Source organism: Tyto alba, unplaced genomic scaffold (assembly GCF_018691265.1).
Source record: "Tyto alba isolate M040663 unplaced genomic scaffold, T.alba_DEE_v4.0 Super-Scaffold_49, whole genome shotgun sequence".
Classification (NCBI taxonomy): Eukaryota; Metazoa; Chordata; class Aves; order Strigiformes; family Tytonidae; genus Tyto; species Tyto alba.
This window is the reverse complement of record NW_024881325.1, coordinates 892621-907813: the sequence shown is the minus strand read 5'-3', so window position 1 is coordinate 907813 and position 15193 is coordinate 892621. Positions and strand designations below refer to the sequence as shown.

General features: G+C 42.2%; 1 protein-coding gene across 2 annotated transcripts in view; it reads right to left on the bottom strand.

Annotated features, from left to right (window-relative positions):
- SLC6A1 (solute carrier family 6 member 1) overlaps nucleotides 1-10106 on the bottom strand; it is a 63211-nt gene extending 53105 nt beyond the window's left edge. The window contains exon 1 of one of the 2 annotated variants that reach the window (XM_042807002.1): nucleotides 9891-10106. The gene's annotated coding sequence lies outside the window, so the exon portion shown is untranslated. Of the gene's footprint in view, nucleotides 1-9467; nucleotides 9727-9890 lie in introns of those variants that run through there. The other variant, XM_042807001.1, reaches the window with a different exon arrangement.
- Nucleotides 10107-15193: the final 5087 nt, after the last annotated feature.

Below are 15193 nucleotides of genomic sequence, written 5' to 3'. Positions count from 1 at the left end.
ATGTATCCCCACATATAACTTGGGAGGAGGGAAGAGGCAGGTTTGATTCAGTAACATTAGCACTGGGGAAGTTATGACTTTTATCATTAGAAAGAGGACAAGTGACCAACTGCCAGCAATCTCGCTGAAGGCACGAGAGAGTTTCTGGCATCACCCTTCCCAGGGGGGTAACAGTAGAAGGACAGTTTTAATTTGCATTATCTCATCTGCACAATCATCCTGAGCAGCGGTGGACCCAGCTGCCTTTCACTGAGGAACAAACGTGGCCTAAAGATCTCATCTGAGTAAAGGAAGCAGGATATGGGCCTCTGTTGAGATCACTTACTCACAGTGGAACAGTGCTTCACTAAGTGAACCACCGACAGACCTTTGCTGGTCTATGCTGGTGAGGATCTGGGCTACTGGGACAATCACTAGCATTTCTCTGTTGTTATTCCAGAAAATGTAGGATGCAGAATTACAGCAAAACCAGTCCTGCTTTATTCATTTTTATGCAACATTGAAGACAGTTTTAGCGATGCACAAGTACTATGCTAACCTGGTAGACACTGCCCCTCTGAAAGCTGTAATTTTCATACATTTAAAGAAGAAAAAAGCTCCAACCTCACTCACACAGAATCCCCCCCAACTAAAACCTGCATGCTTTACCTTCCCCCAGCTTGGGGAGATGACCAACGCTGCACTCATCCTCTTGGCTGTCAGTGAGTGTGATATTTCTTAATCACAACAGTTTGCACAGCTATGCCACTGATTAGATCCATCCTCAACGAGCTGGAACAAAGATGAACTTTTCAGCAGCACACCAACAAGAGCAGTGAAGAGGTACACCAGGGAACCGCGACACTGTACGGGTGTCCATGTGACAAGTCACCATACGGAACATTATATAGGTGATGGTTCAGTTTAAGACCTTCTATAGTCATTTTTAACTCGGGGAACTCACCAGTAGTGCCTCAGTTCCAATACTTCATTAACTTCAATTTAACACCAGAGTTAGGATACTGTCAACTCAACAAGGAAAGGCTGTGAACCTAACAATACTCTCAAGTAGTTCTGACCCCTTCCCCTCCCCTCGCACGCAAAAGTCAACTTTTTTCAAATTGGCAAAATCTCTTTGGATTTAGTCCAGCTGATAAGCTTCTCTCACTTGCTAGGTGGAACACAGAGCAAAGCACAAAATTTATAAGGTATTCAAGAAATCTTGCAATCAATATGCAGCACAGATCTCTGCACTACAGCAGTTACATTATCTTGTGTGGCACATGCACTGTTCCCATGGCAACCAGCATCCTTCATCCAACTCCATTATTACAGCTATTTGAGGCTTTCAGAATCTCTGGTGTCCAAGCCATGGCTCAGAGCTACTTTGTGCTAATAAGCCTCAAGAATAGATACAACAAGAGAAGAAGAAAATACAGCAGACTCTGTTTTGCTAATATATAAGCAACATGGAAAGCAGGAAGTGGCGTGGGAAATACAATTCAATCAGCTAAGGGGAAGTGACTCTTATATAACCATCTTCGTTAAGCAAGGTGAACATACTGCAAATTCACTATAGCTTTTTTATTCCAGAAAAATTAACAATCAGTTCCATAAGTTTGTTGACAAAGAATAGCTTTGTAATAGGTATGAGGAAACAAAAGTCTTGCTGTACATCTATTGCAATATTAATTTCTCCATCACTGATATCAAATATATTTTTTTTAAAAAAAAAAGGAGTGAGTTTGTAAATATCTGCAGAGCAGTTCAAGAAAATAATTTTAGTTTGACCTTTTGATGATGTCCAATATTCAGGTTTTAAAAGGCTATTATAAAAATCTATAATCTTTATAGTATAATCTATATTTGGTTTGCATAAATTGTCCCCAGATACTTTAAGTAAGCTTTCTCTATCAATAACACCACTTTTTTTTTTTTTCTTTAGCATTTAAGCATTTCCACATCAAAGCATTAAAGCACCCTCATTATGCTTTGCACAGCTTAATAGAAAGTTTCTCTTAGTCACCAACCAGGGAATTTCAGGCAGAAATAAATAACCTAATTTATTAAAGCAACCCTTGACAAATCATCCCTAAGTTGCTAGCAAGAGGTTTTATCCCTGTGAAATACACATGGGTCAGTAGGAACAGAAATGCTTTGAAGTTGGAGGGTTTGAATGCTCTTAAAAGAAATGTTAAAATAAATGAAGAAGGCACTACACTAGAAAATGCCTTTACAGCTGACAAAGGAGACTGACAGGCTGCTGAATTCAGCTGATCTTTAGGTACGCTTACGCTTAATTGTGCTCAGCACCTGTTCAGAAAGAAGAGTAATTCTTGAAGTGTCTTGAACACCATCTACCCTCAGCTACACAGGCCACATTCAGGGTCAGGTCGGGGGTATCTCTTGCTGTGGAAGCTAAGCAAGGCCAAAAGCAAGGTCAGCCTTCAGCACCGACCCACCAAGGAGATGTATAAAACCAGCTGGTGCCACCCTCACAAGCCCCTGCTCGGTCACAAGGCATCAGGAGCAACAGAGCCCAGCTTCACATGGCCCCTCGGGACAGCAGGTCTCACGAAGCTCGATGAAGTCTTTCTCCCTCCCACTGCTGCCACACACCAGCCCCAAAGCCACACTGCACCCCAAACTAGAGCCCAGGAGGGTCGCGGCAGGTCCTGTCCTTTTGGACTGGCAAGCAGTAGTTCCAGGAGAGTAACTGACCTTACATTTTAAGTATGATTTACAAGCATAAGTCATAATTAAATATAAGGTTCTACAGAAAGTAAGAGAAAAAACTTCCACCACTGGTAAATGAACATGTTAAGCATCATGGACAAGCAATTAAAATGTTACTTGTTCACGGCTACTGTCACCATTATGTGCACGTGGTGCTGGTTGCAACCTGAAAGCCTCCTGACCTGCTTGTGCCCTCACCTCGCCGCTCCTGCAGCTAGCGGGCACAACCCCTGGTTACATCAGCTCTGTGCCTGATACCAGTCTGCTGCCTGTCCAAATAGGTGAAGAAAGTGAAGAAAGCACGATTATTATCTGAGAATGTAACTTCCATAAGGTATAAATGTCTTTACATTTAAGCCTGAAGGCATGTTGCTCTTCAACTCTGGGACAAATTCTGAATTCTGCTCATGTTTGACAGCTAGTGAAATGAATGGAATTAAATTCAAGTCATTTGTGCCACTTAAGCCCACAAAGAAGCTTAACATATTTAATCATATAGCTTTCTGGTATTAAAGAGTTTGAGGAAAAGGCATGGAATTTTCCATCTACGCCTTCCCTTTGGAACCTGCATAACAAGTTTGCACAACTCTGATTTTCTTGCTCATGAGACTGAAGAACTCTGTTTTCAGAGAGAAGATATGGAGAGATGATCCAGGAATGCTTAAACTGCTCTTCCATTTTTTGTGCTTCAAGCCAGGGATGGCTGCTTACTTCCAGTCCAAATGCAGGCTCTGCATCACCCTCCTGTACATCACCAGCAAGGGATAGTAGGAGGGCACTGTTAGGTGAAGCAAACCAGTAGACACAGCTGAGGAAAATGACATTGTGTTACCCTGAAACCCATCTGCTAAGATAGAGAGGATCTATCACACAAGAGCAGCAAGATCCTTGAGGAATGATACTCTTTCAGAAATGTTAAAACCCTGTTCAAATAATCCCAGTTAATTTTAATTTCGGAAGGTTAGATAGTCCTTAGAATTTTCTCTAATTGCATATTCCTCAGAATAGACTCCTCTGGTTGCTCTGTAATCAAATCATAATTAAAGCATCTGTGTCATTTTATCTATCCCTTCCTGCTATTTGTAGCATTTACAGAAGGCAATAAAGATGCAGCATGCAAAATTTCCAGCACCAAGGCTCATCATCAGAGCAATAATAGGGATTTGTGCTAGTGTGACTGTCTGAGTGTCTCCTTAGGCTTTCATTAGCCTTTAAAAACAACTGAGGAAGAGAAGAATACTAAACAGTGCCCCCCTTGTTGTATCCACAACTGGAGGCCATGTTTTATTCCTGTGATACTTGTTTTTATAACAGCTGCCTCATTTCATCTCAGCTTCCCTGTGAAAACAGTCATACACCGGGGAAACAGTTGTCGTAGCCTGAAATTAAGAGATACGTTAAATAGCAATATCACCTTGATAGAGAAAAACATTTTCTCTTTGAGCACTGTATCCATTGTCAGACTGAGTCTCCACTACATTTCAGCTAGGAAAAAACAAACAAACAATGACCAACAAGTAAAAGGATTCCCCCAACCTACATCACAGAAATCCCAAATTAACTAATTCTAGGGTTCAGAATGGTGAAGAGTTGGTGGTAGGTGCCCTTTACCTTCAAGGGTATAAGTCACATTTCAGAAGAAAGGTGATTGCACAAACTGTTCAAACTCTCCCCCCTCCCCTCCAACACCACTACTCAGAGGCAATGAAAACGCTGAGCAAACTTCACTGGGAAAACAGTTTGCATCTTGAGCTTAGTTTTATCCATTCCACTTCAGAGGGAGGAAAAGCTAAAATAAAAATCACAATTTCTTGCACAAGCAGAATTCAAGATTAAACTGGGACAATTTAAGAATTTTTAGTTTATATTGAAAGGAATACCTTGATTGGTAACTGAAAGCATATATTATTAAAAATAAAATTTTGTGATGCATTTATTCACCACTGGCATCACTTTCTCCCTTTCTTCTGCCCTAGATTTTAGTCGTGTTACACAATTTTGTAAAGTTACAGGATGAACCTCAGTTTTGTAAGCATTGCTTGATAAGCGTATGAATACAACTGGTATTGATTTTTCACTGTATGCTTTTCATTATAACATCATTCTAATTAAACATTAAAACAGTTTTTATTTTACACAAAAAAGATTTAATTTACACAAAGATTATTCTAAGACAGTGCTTCAGACTAAAATCAGCATTAAGTTTGCTAAAAACATATCACATCTTTTAAAATATAAAAATAAAAACTAGAATAAAATCAGAATTTCCCAGCCTAACAAATCACTCCATTATTCTTAAATTTCTATTTTTTTTAAGATGATGAATTATTTCACAAATAGCTTTAAATGAAAAAATTAATTGGAACAACTGATACCTAAATATGCTTAATTTATGTCTTAAATAGAAAGCTTTTTCTTATCTAATAGATGATGTTAGCTATCAGCATTTAAAGCCCACATCTGGATTTCATTTTATTTCTTTTAGGGCTTTTTCGGTTGTTGTTGGGGTCTTTTGTGGTTTTGGTATGTTGTTGGGTTTGGGGTGGTTTTTTTTGTGTTTGTTGTTTTTTTTTTTGTTTTTTTTTTTTTTTAAAAAAAAAAAAAAACAGACAACAGTGGTACATCAGAATTCCTACAGAGTAAAGCAAACACAGGACTTCTGAGACACTAAAGTGAAGACTCGGAGCACTGCATCCATTACAGCTGAAGGCAAAGGACTGTTACACCTTGTGGCTTCCCTGAAACCCAGAAGGTTCTTTGGTAACAGAGTTGTCATTAACTCAATACAAAGCAGAATTATCACTGACAGTGGCATTTTCTGCACATTTAGGTCTGATCAGAGTAGCAACATGGAAATACGAGAGTGTTAATGTAAACGGTTTGGGTGTGTTTCCTTGAGGAAAAGCCAAAGCATGACCCCTCAAGGCAATGTTGTTCCAACTACACCAGTGCAACCGAGAGCAGCACCCAGTCCTTGGTTTGCAGATTACATCAGCTCTGTTGTGGACGTGGTCAGTGTCTTCTGGGTTCACAAGCTTGCATGTTGGCCAGATCTTGAACAATTAAAATTATTGCAAAATACATTTCTGCAAAAATAAAAAACCCAAAGGGTTTCTTGGAGAGTAACAATTTCTTGTTCATGTGTGACTTTCCTTCTTCAAATTCCTTCGTAGCAGAAAGAAGGGTAGAGTATATATACAAAAATATATTTTAAAATGATTTTATTTCCTAGTACATGAGGGACCAAATCCTGCCTGCATTCTGTGAATAGCACTCTTTATGCAGCTGGCAGAATTTTTTTTTTTTTTTTCATCAGTAAAGATCCAGGTGTAGATGAATTTACTTATCGGGTTAACTTCCAATCTGATTGAACAAAACACATTTCAAATATCCAACTGTCGGCGTTGCCCTTATAAAAGACTCACAGAAGTGGCCTGAGAAAGTCTCCGATTTTACTTATATTATTTTCCCCTCAAAAATCTAAATTAAAAAAGAAAAGTAAGTCCAGTAATCCACTTGGTATTTCATTCTATTCTCACACAGAGTTTATGGCAAAAGCAGGATTTGGGGCTGAAACACTGGCTATCCTCACACTGACAGTCAGAGGAAATGCCCCTGGAAACAGCAGAATGAAATATCTCAGTTGCTGGAAGTTCTGAAGCATATCAATTGTGGCTTTTTTAAGTCAACTACCAGATAATTCGCCTGTGATCTGAATGCAGCTTAGTCTTGCAGTAGATAACAAAAATCTAAAGATGCCATTTCTTATTTCTATTCATACAACAAAAGACTTCATTGCGTTGTCCGTTGTTTTACTGAGCCACTGCAACAACTGACCTTGTCTTTTATGTGAGATCTGCCACGAGTGTGAAAGTGCTCACTCTCTTTGACGACGTCTGTGCTGTCATCGCCTGTTCAAAATGGTCAGGGCTGCAGCATCAACCTTCCATTACAAGCATTCAGAAAGGTGCACTGCTTTCTGCATTTTATGTAACCAAATGTGTCACCATATTAAAAGCACAACCATGCAAATGTCACAGATGACCATCTAACATGCAGTTGAAAGGCATAGATATATCCCCAAATCCAAATTCATTTTTCATTTCCAACATTCAAGGCAAACATGAGTTAGAAGAAATCATGGTAAGTAGAAAATCCTAAGATAACTTGAAAAGAAACTGTCACCACGGATTCTCTTCAGAGATATTTTTTTTTTTTTTCCAAATCACTCATTTCTAGTTGAGTCATCCCAGAAAGCATCTAAAGCTTGTGGAAATTTGTCACTGCATATAGGATGATGAGTGCAGAATTGTTACAGATTATTTTAAAATTTCCTTTTTGCATCTGTAGCTCGGCTTGCACTTAAATGGTGAATAGATTCAAATAGACAGTCAAAAACATCTTCCCCCACCACCTTCCTGCTTGTTCCCAGCACTCATGTTCAATTACTACTCTGTTACACTTAATAGAGACATCAATGCTGCAGTACTTTAGCAATAATAGAGGCATCACATCAGCAGTCAGTATCTTCAGTAAATACATTAACCACCAACTTTTCCATGCTAACAAATCATTGTTTACTTTTAAAATGCGTTTCAACAACCCACGATATTCGTGAATCAAGCGAGATAGGTGTACGCAGCCTGCGGATGTTATGAGACAGACTCAGCTTTTAACTTTACCAAACAAAACTACATGTTCAATAAAGCTGACGTGAAAATTGATTCATTTCTCCCTTTTCCACATGCACCTGAAATAGTAAGATTTACGCACATAACATACACACAGCCCTGTCTAGAATATTTCAGATTCACGGGGTATGAAGAAACTCATGATCCCAAACCAACTATTTATCATGAAAACAACTGCCTAAAATTTATGCAAACCCATGCTCATACATGCACACACATGATAGAAATAATCGTAAAAACTAGCAGTCCATGCTGATCATCACCAAATGACATCATTTGTACCTTTAACCTCAGAAGACACATAACCCATCTGTTTCTTACACATTCCATAAACCCTAAAGATTTAGAACTCTCTTATAAGGGGTTCCCTACAATGCCAGTATTGATATCAAAATGCTTCAAACTTATCAATGGTTAAATTATGCTACATAGTTAGAAAAAAAACAAAATAAAACAAAAAAACACAACCAAACAACAACAACAACAAAATGGAGCTGTCAGTTCTTAACACAGTGTTAACATGACAATTTCTGACAGATTTCATCCATTTACCATTAGGACTGAAATTTATTCTGGCAACTAAAGGAAGGTATTGCTCATGTTTTCTCTGTTCCCCCTGCTCCACCCAAAGTATTTATATTCACATACATTAAGCGACCTGATCCTCAACAGTGCTGAAGTTCCACATACCCAATTAAAGTCAATTTGAACAGCTCAAGCTGAGTGTCTTTGAAATTCAGTCACTTTTGCACCTGCATGCGAATTTAATAACTCCAAGTTTTAAATCATTGCCCTTCATATCTAGATCTCCACATTTAAAACATAAGCTGCCAAGTTCCTCAGCTTTTGAAGAGGCCAGGATCAGCCACTGTCCCTTTAATGTTCCACCTCGTCTCCAAAAGGAAAGTCTTTTTACTAGAGCTGAGTATGATTCACTGGAATTTGCCAGGCAGGTCAGGAAATCCCCTGAAGCAGAGGAAGAATATTAAAGAGATGAGACATGTATATCAAATCTCATTACTGTTCTCTTATGAGACTCAATCAAGTGAAAGGACGTGATGATGTCATTATGACATCATTTACTTGGGGATTAGAAATTCATAGCTACTTAGCAATGAAAGCTGTCCAATACAGAAGTAAGAGATCCAGTGGAAGATGTTATCATCTGACCCATTTACTCCAAGATAAATATTTGTCGATTCTAGTTTTGAGACTTTATAAGGCATACAATAACTTAAGAACCCCGTTGTTTCACGTACAGAATATTAGAACATTCTTGCTGAACCTTTTTTATTAATATCCAGGTACATTTTTTACCCCATAACAGCTAATATGCTTATTCCCTCAGTCATCTTCCTTCTCACCTTCTCATAGATATAAACCCTAAAAATTCAAACAGAAAAAGCTTGTGCTAAACAGACTTCATTGTTTTAAGAACTACAGTCTCTATCACAAACTCAAACCTTGTACAGTCAAGGGAGACTAATATAATTGCATAAGAATGCAAGCTTAGAAAGCATGTTTATTTCAATAAACTAAACTGAAAATATCCAGCTGAAGAGCTTCAGCATCTGTCAGAAATTCCATAAATAAATAAATAGCTTTGTGCATGAAAAAAGAATTGGTCATGCTACTTCTGTGGCTATTTCTGGGACCTGAAAAGGGTTTGATGCCTGGAATCTATGCCTGACCTGATTTTCTTCAAAGTTCACTCATCTCTGTGGAAAATACAGTTTAAACGAGTTCTAAAGCAACTGAGCAAATATAATACAGGAACTGAAATTACAACTAGATCTTTAAATCCATTATCAACAAGCTAGAAACAGAGCACTAGGCTGACACTTCATGTTTTCAAATCCATGCTCTGCTCCAGACTATCAGAGCGCTGGAACATATTTAATATTAAACGAAAGAAAAATAAAACACTCCATCTTCTGATAATAACTTTTATTGGGATGAGGCTGTTGAGGATTTCGGCCGAACCGAGAGCCCCGCGCCCCCCGGGGGAGCCGAGGGGTGCCCAGCAGCCCTCTGCTCGCCCCGCTTCACTGACAGACGTACCTGTGCCCTTCTACGCGCACCCGGGGACAGACGAAGGCTTAACAGACCTCAGCAGCGACCGCCCGTGCGCTCGGAGCAAGCGGAGCGTCGCCGCGAACCGCCCCGGCACCCGGAGCCGCCACCGGCGCGGCGGCGACAGGCGACCGCCCGCCGCCGTTTCCCGGGCGATTTACCTCAGCGGCTGCCGGCGCCCCCGCGGGGCCGCCTCCCCTCTGCCCCCCGCGCTCCGAGGAGACGCCGCCGGCGCCTCCTTCCCCCCGAGAGCGGCCGTGTCCCACCCGCCACGCCGGCGGCAGCCCGCCCGGGGCAGCGCAGCGCAGCGCGCTGTCCCCCCTCGCCTCGCCTCGCCTCGCCTCGCCTCAGGGTGCCGCGGAGCGGGCGCGGGGAAGGGCTGAAGTTTGCGTTCAGACGCACACAGCCTACCTGCCGCCGTGGCGGGGGAGAGGAAGGGGGAGAAGAAGGAGGAGAATGAGGAGGAGGGAGAGGGAGAGGAAGAGCTGCCGTTGCTGCCGCCGCCGCCGCCGCTCGGCCCGAGCCACCGGCGCTGCCCTCCCCGGGCGATAGTAGTGTTCATTTAAAGCTCGGCGCCCGCCGCTCCGCCGCGCCCTCCCCTCGCAGCGGGGCCCGCGCAGCAGCGGGGCCGGGCGCGCGCCGCCCCGCCCCGCCCCCAGCCCGCCCCTGAGGGAGCGGGACCGGCGGCCGCCCGCCCCCCCCCCCGCCCGGGCCGGGCCCGCCTCGCCTGGCCGCCCGCCGGGGCCCCGTCGCTCTGCCTGAGGGAGACACCTCTTCCCGAGTCCCCCCCTTCCCCCGCCTGTGCCTCCGGGGGACCCCGCCAGGCAGACCCGTGCCGGAGATCCGTTCCCTTGAGCGGTTCGGCCACTGGCGGGTTTCCCTCGGCCTGAGTTAACAAAAGTTGAACAAAGAAGTTGTCAGCGGCAAGGCTGAGGAGCTGCTAGAAAAACTCACCGTTTCCTGACCGAGTTTGAGTGGTGTTTCCGAGTGGGAAGTTATTGCCAGCAGGAAAGCTTAGAACTGCGTTTTGAAAGTGCAGAAGCGTAGATAAGTTTCCAAACTTCTTCAGAAATGTCTAAGTGTAGGAGAAGAAATGCTGAAAATCGCCCCTTTCCTGGGATCCTTTTCAGTTTGACGTTTTCTCAGTGTAAGATTTCCAGTCAGAAATCCCTGGCCGTCCCTCTCTCGAGGGCACGTTCCCCAGCAGAGGCAAGAGAGGGGTGAGCTCACCAGAATTAATAACTTCTAGAGACTTTTTCAAGGTAAGCGGGTTTCTCTTGCAGGAGGATTAAAGTGGCCATTGCTGTAGTGGGAGAATCAGTCCATTTCTGTATGGTTCACTGCATTAAAACGCAGCTTCTCTTGTTCAGAAGGTGGAGTAATGTTCGCCATCTCAACTAACATCCGTTGTTTTACAATACACAAAATTGGTAACAACACCAGCAACGTGCACCGCACTGCGCTGACATGTACTTGTTGAGCCAGGAAGGCCCGGCCTCCTTCTCCTCCCAGGCAGGTCTGGAGGGGTTTTTTGGTTGTCATCTACCCCATCAATGGATTATGGACTCACCCCTAATGTTTGTCTATCTTCTTAATGCCTACATTGATCTGTGTGAATTGAAGGGTGATGTATGTACTAATGTTTAACACATTAATCATACAGCAACAGAAATATAAACATTGGTGTTTATTACTAGGAAGTGCAGATAGAGAGGATACATCTCATAAAATTGGCTAGTTACCATTTTGTAACCCAGCTAATTGTGCATGGGTTGCCAGATTACTCAGAATCTTCAATGATTTGCTTATGCATTTTTATGTAGAAAATATATTAGCAGAGTTTAACACTGTTGCCCATTAATTACAAAGAGTATTTATGCTGAAACTAATAATTGGATTGTCCTGTAATCCACCATAATAATCAGGAATTTTATTTGCCTGTGCGGTTTGAAAAGGTAATCGCTAATGGTATTCTAGCTGTCTGATTTATACAGTGTCAGTGAATAACTACTGCTCTGTCATCTCTACTATTACTTCAGAGTTATAGATTTTGCTACTGATTAGCACTTGATTAGCCCTTGTGTTCATCATAGTCCCATTGTCCTTGTGTTTAGGCTAAGTATTGGTTCTGATTGACTTGGCTTTTTTGAAATACGTGATATCTTCAGTTGTTGAGACCTGCTCCCAGAGCAGTGCTAACTGACTTGGGGAGTTCTCAGTTCACTTGAGGCTGGATCTTAAACAGGAGAGTTACCTTTCTCTGGGGGTAGATGTGCCATGAGTACGGAAGAGGCTACAGCCCTCCCCACTCCACTGGCATTGTCTGGTAAGATATCAGTGGGTTACCTGTCGTGCTGTGGCCGTGGGACAGTCTAGGTTTCCTCTGCACTGATTACAATGCAGGGCGGTTGACCGTCTTTTGCCTCCGTGACAGTTTGTGTTGGTAAGGTCAAAACCACCATCTGAAAAGCAGCTACATAAACTAGCCATCTGCAGCTACTGGTAGAAGATTTTGTACCACTTCTCACCTTTTTGAATGAGGTGCTTTAGCCTAGAAGTGTTTCTTTTTACTTGAAAACTCCAATTTTGCAGAGTAACTTGACACTAAGAGAACAAATTGCGTGACAAATTCCGCTAACAGCCAACACTATGCAGAGCAAACACTAGCACAGTGGTTCCTAAATGTTGCTTGTGAGCTGCTGGTCACTGCATGTGATCTACATTTCAGCAGTAAACCTGTAATAGGGCAGTAGATTTCAAGATCATCTCAATTCAGTTTGGTCTGAATATGGTCCATGAGAGACCTGGAAAGTTAAAATTACCCTACTGATCCAATATGCTTGGAAATTGGTGCAGTAGTATCACAGAGCCAAAATGCATCCCTCCCTTCCTGCCTTCCTCCCTTCCTCCCTTCCCTTTCTACCTTCCCTTTCTACCTTCCCTTCCTACCTTCCCTTCCTACCTTCCCTTTCTACCTTCCCTTTCTACCTTCCTTCCTTCCCTTTCTACCTTCCCTTTCTACCTTCCCTTTCTACCTTCCCTTTCTACCTTCAGTGTTTGTCTGACTTCATCCCTTGAAAGGAAGAAGTCTGTGATTTGTTTTAGAGGCAGTGTCATAATCTCTAACTATTTAAGCTTCAGCTGCTAGGAGAGCTGTGACAGTGGAAAGTTCTGCTTAAGATTGGATGTCATGCTACAGTTCACTGACTTGAAAAAGATCTGCTGCTGTTCCACCATAACTCAGAGATTTGAGGGCTGAAGTTGTACTGATTTACAAGGCATGCAGATGTGTCCAAGCTCACTTTAAACTAAAAGCCATGAGAATACTGCATGGATTTCAGCACAGACTGCCCAAGCTTGTGCTGCTCTTGACGCTTGTGGTGCTCTTGGTACCTACATGTAAAGATCTCTGTGTCCACTGAACTTACTGAGTATCTGATTTGTAATGCTGTTATATGCTGCAGAATTCCTTACAAACGTCTAAGAAAACAGAGCTCCTGTTTAAAGAAGCTCCTGTAAGAGAGGAAAACTGTGGTTTCCCCCGAGTTTCCCACAGATTATTTAGAAATGTGCTAGGCTTCGTCGGCTGTGTTGGCAAGCTGATGACTCAGAAGCACCTCTCTAGGGGAATTTGTTGAATGTACGGTTCCCAGATGCACAGACCTGTCTCCCCAGGGGTGTGACTGTGCGCTGACTCCCCTGAAGGAGATACTGGGTGGGCACGGGCTTGGCTGCGGGTGCTATCTCAGGCATCTCCGGGAGAAAGAAGGGTGTAAGTCTGGAGCGTCCCACTGCCCAGTCAGTTCTGAGAAGTTACCTAAGATTTCCGTGTGGGACAAGCTTGCCAATGAGACTGAACTGTCACTTCCAGGAATTAAGTGTAACCTGGCTAATCTGGAGAGTCTAACGTGCATTTGGCAAGAAATGTTACTGAGGCACAGTTTTAGCCATCTTAGAAGGGTGATGTTAGGGGTTTGAGGGCTGAAACCCTAAACATGGTAGTTCAGTTGAGGAAATTGAAAATGAGTGTAAACTGGAAGCTGTTATCTGCAGGCTTGAAGGAAGAAGACAGTTGCACTGATAAGTACAAAGGAACTCAGTACTTGTTTTGGCAGGTTTAAGAACTATTACTGTTTCTGTGTTTTTACAAGTCTTAATACTGCTAAATCTTACAAGCTACGGTGCTATATTTTTAATGCTATTGTAGATAACATGATAAACAGACTGTTGCTCTGATCATTCTATTTGTCAACTGCTTATACAATTCCAGAGTGTAATCTTTCTAAAAGGTAGCTTGTTTTGGTTTGGTTTGGTTTGTTTTTTTTTTTTTTGTTAAAAGGAAAATACATCCCCATGATGGCTAGCATTGGTTGTTTTTGCTTTTTGTTTGTTGTTCTTTTGATATTGCAACTTTTGATGATTAGATACCAGATAGGAACTAACTCACAACAAATAAAGATCATGTGCTGAGTAATGTACCATATTCAAGCACCATATCCTACAGTAGCAATTAGCCTTTGTTGCCAATAATTTGCTAAATTGTCAAGGCTTGTGGTCATTACCCTTTTGGTTATAAGTCATCAGATCTCAAAAGCTCAGCAAGGTTATGGCTAGCCAGGATTTGGATAAGAAATGTAATCACACAGGTGCTGCACAGTGTGCCATTACTTAGTGAGCAGAAAGGTGCTTGCATGGAGTGTGGAAAACGGGTCAGCTGAGTCTTAAGGTTCTGGCTAGCATTTTTCATGCAAGATCCCATAGCATTCTGGCTGTACTAGCTAACGTAAGACTAACATTTCCCTCACCCAGTCCCTATCTGAGTAATAATTGCAAAGTATTCCCCAGTTGACTTTTTTAGAGGGTCTTTACTTCTTGCCCTTTCTCACTGCATGCGGCAGTGTGTTCTGATGAGCAGGCACTATGCTTCTTCTTGGAAGTGGCTGCATTGCAGAGGTTAAAGAACATCCACCCTCATTTGAACTCATTTGAGTGAGTATAATTAAGCACAGCATTTGGCCAACTTTTTATCAAGAGCTCTTGGAGCCTTTGGGATGAAATATGCTATTATGATTATAATTTGCTATTAATTATCTGTTGATTAAAACCAGCAGGAATGTGTGTCACTGTTAAAGCTACCCATATCTCCCTTTTTACAGGGTCAAACAGCAATGAAAACTTCATATTGCTCCAGCAAACTTGGTTTTGATTTGGAAGTATTTAGCTGTTACAATATAACTTGTGTTCCTTATGCTTTGTCTTATTCAAGCATGAAGTGGAGAGGTGGGAAATAAAAGGTCTTGCTGCCATTTTTCAATAAGTTGCTGTCCAAGTTGCAATGCATTTCTGACCTGCCAAGTCAACAGAGGGCAAATAATAGTCACTGTCTGTTTGAAGGATCCTCAAGCATGAACAACAATACTGAAACTGAGAAACACCACCTCAACTGTTAAGGTGACAGTAAGGGATAGAGCAACCAGGGGTACCAAAGGAAATGACTTAGCTACTCTTTAAAGCTCTTTGGCCGAACTTCCCGAAGCAGTGCTGTGAAGGTTGCTGTCTTCTTGAAGTATCTCTACCAACAGTAACCTCCGTGTTGTGAGTGTTGGCTTTGGGAGGACCAAAGGCAGCTTCTGCAAGCTTAGACAGTTTGGAGCCCGATCCAAAGTACCCTGAACTAAGTGGTGAAAAGTTTCTCATCGACTTTGACAATGGTC